At 35.3% G+C, this 8,801-nt stretch overlaps 1 non-coding gene across 1 annotated transcript; it reads left to right on the top strand.

Moving 5' to 3' along the window:
* Window positions 1-3,068: 3,068 nt before the first annotated feature.
* LOC141635063 (small nucleolar RNA R71) lies at window positions 3,069-3,175 on the top strand. Its single transcript, XR_012539770.1, has one exon. It is a non-coding gene; the product is annotated as a small nucleolar RNA R71 (small nucleolar RNA).
* Window positions 3,176-8,801: the final 5,626 nt, after the last annotated feature.

The following is an 8,801-nucleotide window of genomic DNA, read 5'->3' as shown; positions in this document are numbered from 1 at the left end:
AGCAAATGAAATGAATTTCTTCCTATAGGAGTCGGAAGTGAATATTACCTCCGGATAGTCGGTTAATTATTCAATCACCGGAGTGGTAGAAGTAGTAGCTTCCATAGGAGGATTTTGTTCTTGAATCTCCAACCTTGCATCATGGACTACCAATGCCTTTGATGTTTGCTTATCAAGAAGGGCTTGTTGCCTCTTAGAAAGGGTCTTCTTTAGGGGTGCCTTGTTTCCATCTTTTGTTCTTGCCATACTCCTTTGCTTAATTACACCAATGAAAGATTGAAATCTTCAATTTCTAGTAATGCCCAAATCGATTTAGGATAAATGAAAGTTGCCTTGTATCCTAAAAATCGGTTCAAAACTTGAAGATTTTGGTGTTTGGATCACTTGTTGATGCTAAAGGAGTGATTAATTTTTGTTTTGAGGAAGTTTGGATTTGATGTGGTTGATTTTGGTTGAGGAATTTGGTTTTTATTGATGGAGAGGATGAGGGTTTTGGGTAGTGTTTCCTGTTAGACGACCATCCTGACTGAGACGAGCGGTTTCTAGTCTTGGACGCTCGGATTCTCAGTCAGACCCAAAATATATTTTTTGCAGCTTCACAAGACGGGCGTCTTGTGACTTGGACGCTCGGGTTCTTTCAGGACGAGCGGATTGTCCCTCGGGCCGCTTGGATTCTTCCTTGACCACACGGATTCAGGTCTATCCGTGGGTGCTTCATAACCCGTGTCAATTCATTCTTCAATTCTCGTGTTCTTCATTGTAGGGACACTACAAAGGCATGAATAGCCTAGGCAATTGCTATCCCCACACTAAGGCAAAGCACTACACATCAATAAACTCATAAGTCCCTCCCTCACTTCTCTCAAAATGATGAAAATCTTGATCAAGGCATAAAAATGTAAATCCAAAGATGACAAAAATGCAATACAATAATTGAAATGCAAGTTAAGGAGTTAGAATATTTACAAATGGTGGTTTAGGGAGGACTCCACCAAACTCTCATCCAATGTGAGATGTCAAGGGGGCATGTTCAAGGTGTTGTTGATGGTACTTAACACCTTGAAGAAGTAGTCGAAAGCTTGCTCATTATCATGATAAAGATCCTCAATAGACCTTTACACTTGTTGTTCTCCATGATGGTCTTAGGTCATAGCATTACCAATATAGGGATTGAATATCCCTTCGAACTCATCATCCCAAAGACCGCATACTTCGTCTACTTGATCACTAAAAGTGTCTTGAGTTGATAAAGACAACTCTCCTTCTTTCTTGTCTTGGCCAATGAGGCCTTATTCTTCACTTGTCATGGATGAACTTTTCAAGCTCTCATTGTTGCAATTTCCTTACTCTTTTGATGGAGCATTATCCACCTTCTTTTTCCATTAAAATTCCAACTTCTTCCTATCATCTTTCCGGCTATAGTGATCAACCATAAAACATGGCTCATGCAATCGGGGAGCTCTCATAGTCTTGTCAAGATTGAAAGTGATGGTTTCATCTCCCACTTCAAGGGTGAGCTCTCCATGCTTCACATCGATCACCGCTCCCGCGGTGTGCAAGAATGGTCTTCCTAAGATAATAGAAATGCTGGAGTCTTCTTCCATGTCAACAATAACGAAATCCACCGGGATGAAGAATTTTTCAATTCTCACGGGAACATCTTCCGTACCCCTAAAGGCGTCTTTGTTGATCTATCCGCCATTTGAAGCGTGAAGTTGGTGCATTTGAGTTCTCCCATTCCTAGCGTCTTGCTAACCGAATATGGCATGACACTAACACTTGCCCCAAGGTCACATAAAGCTTTGTTGATTGTAGTGTCACCAATAGTGCATGGAATGGAGAAACTTCCCGGATCCTTGAGCTTTGGAGGTGAACACCCTTGAAGAATAGCACTACTTACTTTAGTGAATGGAACGTGATTGATTAATTCCGTGAATGGAATCAAGACTTCTAAATTCTTCACAATCTCCATGAATTTTCCAAGTTGGTCATCAAACTTAGGCTTAGCTTGACGACTTGGAAAAGAAAGTCTAATCACAATGGGTTCCTTCTCTTTGGCCTTTTCTTCATTCTTGTTTGAAAATTCTTGATTGTTGGGTTCTTCTTCCCTAGAGTTTTGCACAACTCTTTCCTTGTCACTAGTCTCCACAATGTCGTCCTCAACTTTCTTATTTGGCTCCTCATATTTTGTACCACTCCTCAAGTGGATGGCACTGACCGATTCATGTCTTGGGGGATTACTTTGAGGTGGTAATTGCCCCTTTTGTCTTTGAGAGCTCGATGATGCTAATTGAGTCATTTGGGTTTCCAACATTTTTGTGTGGGCTAGGATGTTGTTGATGGTGATGTATTTTGCTTGGCTATCTTTTTTCATTTGAGTGAAAAATTCTTGTTGATTCTTTTATATTTGGAGGACCGCTTTTTGAACATCAAAACCTTGGTCATTTTGTTGATTGTATGGAGTTTGATTTTGGTAACCTTGGTTTTGGTTGTAAAAGGGTCTTTGATTTTGGTTTCTCATTGGAGGTGGGGTATATGTTGGTTGAGGGTTTTGAACATTTTGGCTTTTGTATGAGAGATTTGGATGGAATTTGGTGTTTTCATTATAATAGTTAGAATAAGGGATACCACTCTTGTATGCTTGAAAAGCATTCACTTGCTCACTTGTTCCCCTACATTCACTTTGGTCATGTCCCAAAGTTTCACAATTCTCACATATTCCACTTGGAATTGATGAAGATGCCACCATGGCATTAACATGTTGCTTTGGTGATTTTGAGGCTTCTTCAAGTTTAGCCATAGCCTTCTCAAACTTCAAGTTGATGGTATCAATATGAGCACTAAGTTGAGCACCCAAATGAGTAATAGAGTTCACTTCATGTTTTCCTCCTCTAGTAGCCTTGCGAGGTCTACTATATTGTGAGTTTTGGACCGCCATTTCCTCAATCTTTTTCCAAGTTTAATTATCATCAACTTCGGTGAACATACCATTTGATCCCATGTTGAGAATGTTTCGGGAGTCTTCATAAAGACCATTCCAAAATTGTTGTACCAAGAACCACTCGCTAAGTCCATGATGAGGACATGAGCGACAAGTTCCTTTGAATCGCTCCCAAGCTTCATACAAAGATTCTTCGTCTCTTTCCTTAAAACCCGTGATTTGAGCTCTTAGCATGTTAGTCTTTTCCGGAGGGTAGAACTTTTTGTAGAAAGCAAGAGCTAACTTCTTCCAAGAGTCGATTCCAAGAGTAGCCTTATCAAGGCTTTTTAACCATTGTTTCGCGGTACCAATTAGAGAAAAGGAGATAAGACCCATCAAATTTGGTCTTGAGTCACTCCGGTTTGTGAAATCGCATCACAATAGTCACATAAAGTCTCCATGTGAGAATGAGGGTCTTCACTAGGCATCCCCCCAAATTGGCTTCTTTCGACTAATTGGATAAATGCGGATTTTGCAATGAAATTTCTGGTCAAGTGTTATGGTGTGGGAGTACCATTGGGTAGGTTCTCCTCGGTTGGTACGGAATGTGATGAAAACATAGGCATTGTGGGTTGATTTTGTGTTGGGTTCTCCTCACCTTCTCTTGCAAAAGGGTTGATGAACTCAATAGTATTTGGTTGAATATCTACAACCTCACCAATACCTCTCAAAGTATTTCTAGCAAGTATTCTATTGGTTGTCAAAGTTCTCTCAATTTCGTGATCAATGGGTAACAAGTTACCTTGTGATCTTCTAGACAAGCAAAATATCAAACAACTTGAAAACAATTAGAACAAACCTTGAGGAGTTTTACTTCCCCAAGGTAAAGAAAGACACAACTAATAACAATCAAAGAAAATCAAATCAAGTTAACACCGTCCCCGGCAACGGCGCCATTTTCTGTCGGACTATATTTTTCGGTTACTTGTCTTTAGGAGCACCTAGACCAAAACAATATTTATAACTTCAGAAACTACTCTAGTATTGGTAAAGAGGTAAGTAAAGGTCGGATCTTAAGGGACGGGTATTGATGTAGTTTTTTCGATTGCAAGTAGTGGTGTCTAAGGGTGTCACAATTTGGGTTGAGATAAGAAGATCACTAAACTAAATAACAATGTAGATGAACAAGCAAGATGATTAAGATGAGATGTAAACAATTGATTAAAAGCACTAGGGCGTCATGGGTTCATAGGGGATTCATGGGATTTGATCATACAAACATGTTTTCAACTAGATGCAAACAATTATTGTTGTGATGGGATCGAGTTAGTGTATATCTTACAATCCCTAGGAAGGTTTGGGTCCCGGACCCGAATCGATTAGATTGTACAACACCTACAAGTCGACTTAATCCTCCCTATCCAACAATATGCATGGTCTAATGAGACTCAAGTTGGTTTATGTCTTACAAGTCTCATTGAAAAGATAGGTGATGGGTAAAAAATGCAAAGATTCATAGGCTTGCATTTCATCAAACATAACATGTGCATAAGTTGAAATCACAACAAGCAAGCAAATTAATTATGAAAGAATATTAGATTAAGCATGAATCAATCCCCATGTTGGTTTCCCCTAATTTCCCATTAACCCTAATTAAGGAAACTCCTCACTCATTATCAAGTTTAACATGCTAACAAGGTTGTCAATCATATTAACAACGCAAAACATGATGAATAAATGAAGATGATTAACAATAATTAAAAAGGGATTAAGAGAATTATACCTAATAATGATTCCAAAGTAATAAGCAAAGAATAATAGAAGTACTTGATGATTGATTGGAAGGTTGTCAATCGTCCAAATAAACCCCAACTAATCTTCAATTACCCAAAATAAATGATGAACAATAGAAAAATTAAGGAAATGAGATTTGTATTAATACCTAATTAAAAGTTGATTACAAGATTAAAGAGACATTAGAAGAACATAAATTATATTAAAGATTGATGTCAATCTAATTAGTACAATGGGATATTTATAGTGGGGATTAGGTACATAAATTAGGGTTACTAAGGGCTTAAATGACGATTAAGACCCTTAAGAAAAATTGAGGAAATGCTCCTCTCGAAGAAAGATGCGAGTCTCCTTTTTGCTAGTCTTTCAGAAATATGCGCATCCCGAGTAGAACAAGGAGAAGGCGTGCTGTACTGGATGACAATCCGACCAGCCAAGGGGTCGGGACGAGCGGATTGTGGGGGTTCGAAGAGCGGACTGGCTGGAGGGACGCTCGGATTGTGGAGATTTTGGACGAGCGTCCCAATGCTGCGACGGCCGGATTCTAGTTCAGCAAGCTTTTTCTTCTTTTCTTCTTTTCTTCTTCCAACAATCCTCAAGGATCTTGTCGGAGATGCAAGGATCGTCTTCATCATTGCCCATTATTTACAAAGACTTTCTAGTCTTGTCTTCACTTTGATGCTTGTCCATTAGATTCGATCAATTTAGCTCCATTTTGCCATTAAAATGCAATGTTTTCACTCCTCTCCTACCAAGGAAACAAAACCTCAAAGAATATGCAAAACAAAGGACTAAAGATAATAAATGACCCAATTATGCACTAAAAGGCATAGGAACGAGGCTAATTCGGGGACTAAATATGCTCAAAGTGGTCACATCATCAACACCCCCACATACCACGGTGCATTACCAAGGACCACCCTAGCATGAGAAGTTGTTACCATCTCGGTTGCCTGAGGTTAGTATTTCAATGTAATCATTCAGAAACATTTATGAAAGTATAAAGTTTAAACGATTACACTGCCTCAAAGAAATACCAAAAGAAAGTATATATAAAATCTCAATACAACTGAAATCCAAAACATCTACTCGTAATAGCGAAAGCTAGAATCGAAGTGATGACATCCCATCTCGTCCCCGTATCTAAAGACAACCATCACCTATCACAATCTGCTCACCATCCCCGAATGGATCACCACAGTTTTACAAAACAACAACGGGGTCAATTCACTGTATAATTAAGATAAGCAAAATACAAGAATAACAATGACAACAACTCCACAATCATTCTCCATTTCCAATCATGTCTCATAACTGACTACACACTTAAGTGTGTAGTCTGTTGGAGTATGTGTCCTCAACAATAGTGCGATCACATGATTTAAAATCATAATTAAATCTCATAATAAGAATACGTAAGGGATGATAAATTATACAGTCATCTGATCAACATTAATCAGTAACGATTGGCTGACTAGAGTTTGACGTTACTGTCGTATTGACGGTGGTGATCAGATGATCCCTTAAGGTCACACCTATAGGATGAGACCCAAATAAATAATCAATTAATTGTATTCGATACGGATTAATTAATCCCTTATTTATATGAGTTGGATTTTGTATCTTATTGTAATGTGATTAAATAAGCTTCAATTTAGTGGATTAATATATTAATTTACTAAATTATGTTGAGGTTTTATAATTATTTCAAGGTAGAGGTAATTAGTTATTTACATTTACAAGATGTTGTAAATTTAACTAACTGGCTATTATGGGACCCATTATATGTTGATATAATGATAAAATATTACTCAATAAGTTGAGTGAATATATGTTTATTAATTTGTCACATAATTGTTGTATGATCAAATTAATATTTAATTATGTAAGATAATTAAACATAAAACTTATAAGCATTTATGGGGCAAATATTATAAGACAAAAATGGACCAAAATAACTTATATGCATCGTCCAAATGGTAGGATGGTTGAGTTTTTTGGTTTTGTCATTTTGTTGTTGGAAAGATGCTACAACATCTTATGACACCCTTTATTAACTAGCCTACCACCTACACTTATAGCATGTTTTTTTTAGTAGACAAATATGCTCTAAATAAGAGCATTTGGCCGGAACTTTAGAGTGTAGATGAGAACAATTTGTTGTTCTTATTTTTCTCATGCTTATTCTCTCAAAAATGCTTATCTCTATCTAACATGCAAAAACCTCAAAAGCCACTCAAATACTAATATTTGTGATATATTACTAGTATAGTAGTATTGATAATATTAGTAAGAATTAAGGGAATATTACTACATAATATCTAGTTAATATTAGTAGTAATTTTTGGGTTAAATCTTGGGTGCAATCAAAAGGAGGGCTCCTAATATAGAGTCTTGGAGGATCATCATATTACTTATCATTTCTCAAGAACAAGTGAAGGTAGAAGACCTTACTTGTGCCCAAAATCCGAAAATAACAATGTAAGAATCATTGTTTTCTCATTTTATTCCTTATTTAGTTATGCATGCACCAGATCTAAAGATCTCACACTAAAATGTTAATTTGTTCACCATTAGAGATGTCTAATAATAGGTTTATGAACCTAACAATTGGTATCAGAGCATAGGATGTTGCATGCATAATCGATTTATAGTTTTTTTCGAGTTATTAGTAACTTAATTAAAACTAAAAATTTGTGATTTATTAGATAAAGCCATGAAATATTGATGTATGTTTTATATTCTGATCCTAAAATATTTTTAGGTCATTTTTATGATTTATGGTATTTTATTGCTCATTTTAATGATTTTTAGTTATTTTATTACATTTTTATGACTAAAATGGAAATTAAAATGCTAAAATAGTTAAACTAAGTCTCTGACCTTGAAATTTTTATATGACCACGCATGAATATTTTACTTATTTTATGTAAAATTTCGTATTAATGTGATTAATATTGCATGATTTATGATTTTTATGAGATAAAATGAATTAAATGGAGGTAAAATGGTTAAATATAGTTAAACTTCGAAATAGGCCATGAAATTTTAATATGTTGTGACATGCATATTTTAATCACTATGTGTAAAATTTGAGATGAACTTGATTCATTTTGCATGATTTACGAATTTTTAGTGTAAAAATGGCATAAATAGTGACTATTTTAGCATAAATAGCTAAAACAAATTACATGGCATGAGAAAATTATTTTAGGTTGCATTAATATCCCACATATCATATCTAAAGTTGTAAAATTGATTGGATTAATTTTTGTATACTTTGGATGTTTTATTTGATAAAACCGATAAATCGCAACTACATTTTTCTCGAAATAAATTCGAAAATTTTAACCATGATTTTTGACATTATGAGTGTCATGTATATATTCCAGAATGTTCATAAATTTAAAATTCAAAATTCAAAATTATTGTAATTTAATTTGGATTTATTTCATAAATGTTATGATTTTGGGGTCAAAATGAGCATAAAAATTAACTCAAGTTGAATTATTGTCAAATATTGAGTGAAGACTAATTTTTGAGTCCTAAGAAGGTTAGGATAATTAACTTGAGCTTAAATTTGATTTAAGTATTGATTTGTAATTTTAATAAGTTATTATCACGCATTTCCATAAAACCGAGTTATATAATCGATATAAGTTAAATAGGGAGATTTGGCACTTAATTTAGCATGATAGACACATTATAATGCTGCATATTTCATTGTTGAATGTCATATTTTATTTATATAATTTTGAATTATGTAATTTTATCTTAGTATGGCCTTAGTTTTAATCGATATTACCCATAATGAAAGGGGATATAGATTCGGTTGTAATTTAATGTGATCTCGTATCACTTTTATTTTTACTAGTTTTTCATTTTACAAATGTATAATAGGAATAGCTATGTATTTTTATTATTATTTGTAACTCCGGAGTTTCTTCAAGACGGTGCCATTCGGAAAGGCGTTCCGACGAAGACGGTGTTCTTGGGAGGCGTGCCACTTGAAGATTCAAGGGACTAAAGGAGTTGGTTTCCGAATATGTAATAGATTATTTAATTTTCTATTTTAGGAAGGCCATAC

This window comes from Silene latifolia, chromosome Y, assembly GCF_048544455.1.
Source record: "Silene latifolia isolate original U9 population chromosome Y, ASM4854445v1, whole genome shotgun sequence".
In the NCBI taxonomy this organism is placed as follows: Eukaryota; Viridiplantae; Streptophyta; class Magnoliopsida; order Caryophyllales; family Caryophyllaceae; genus Silene; species Silene latifolia.
This window is presented reverse-complemented; position numbering and strand designations above follow the sequence as displayed.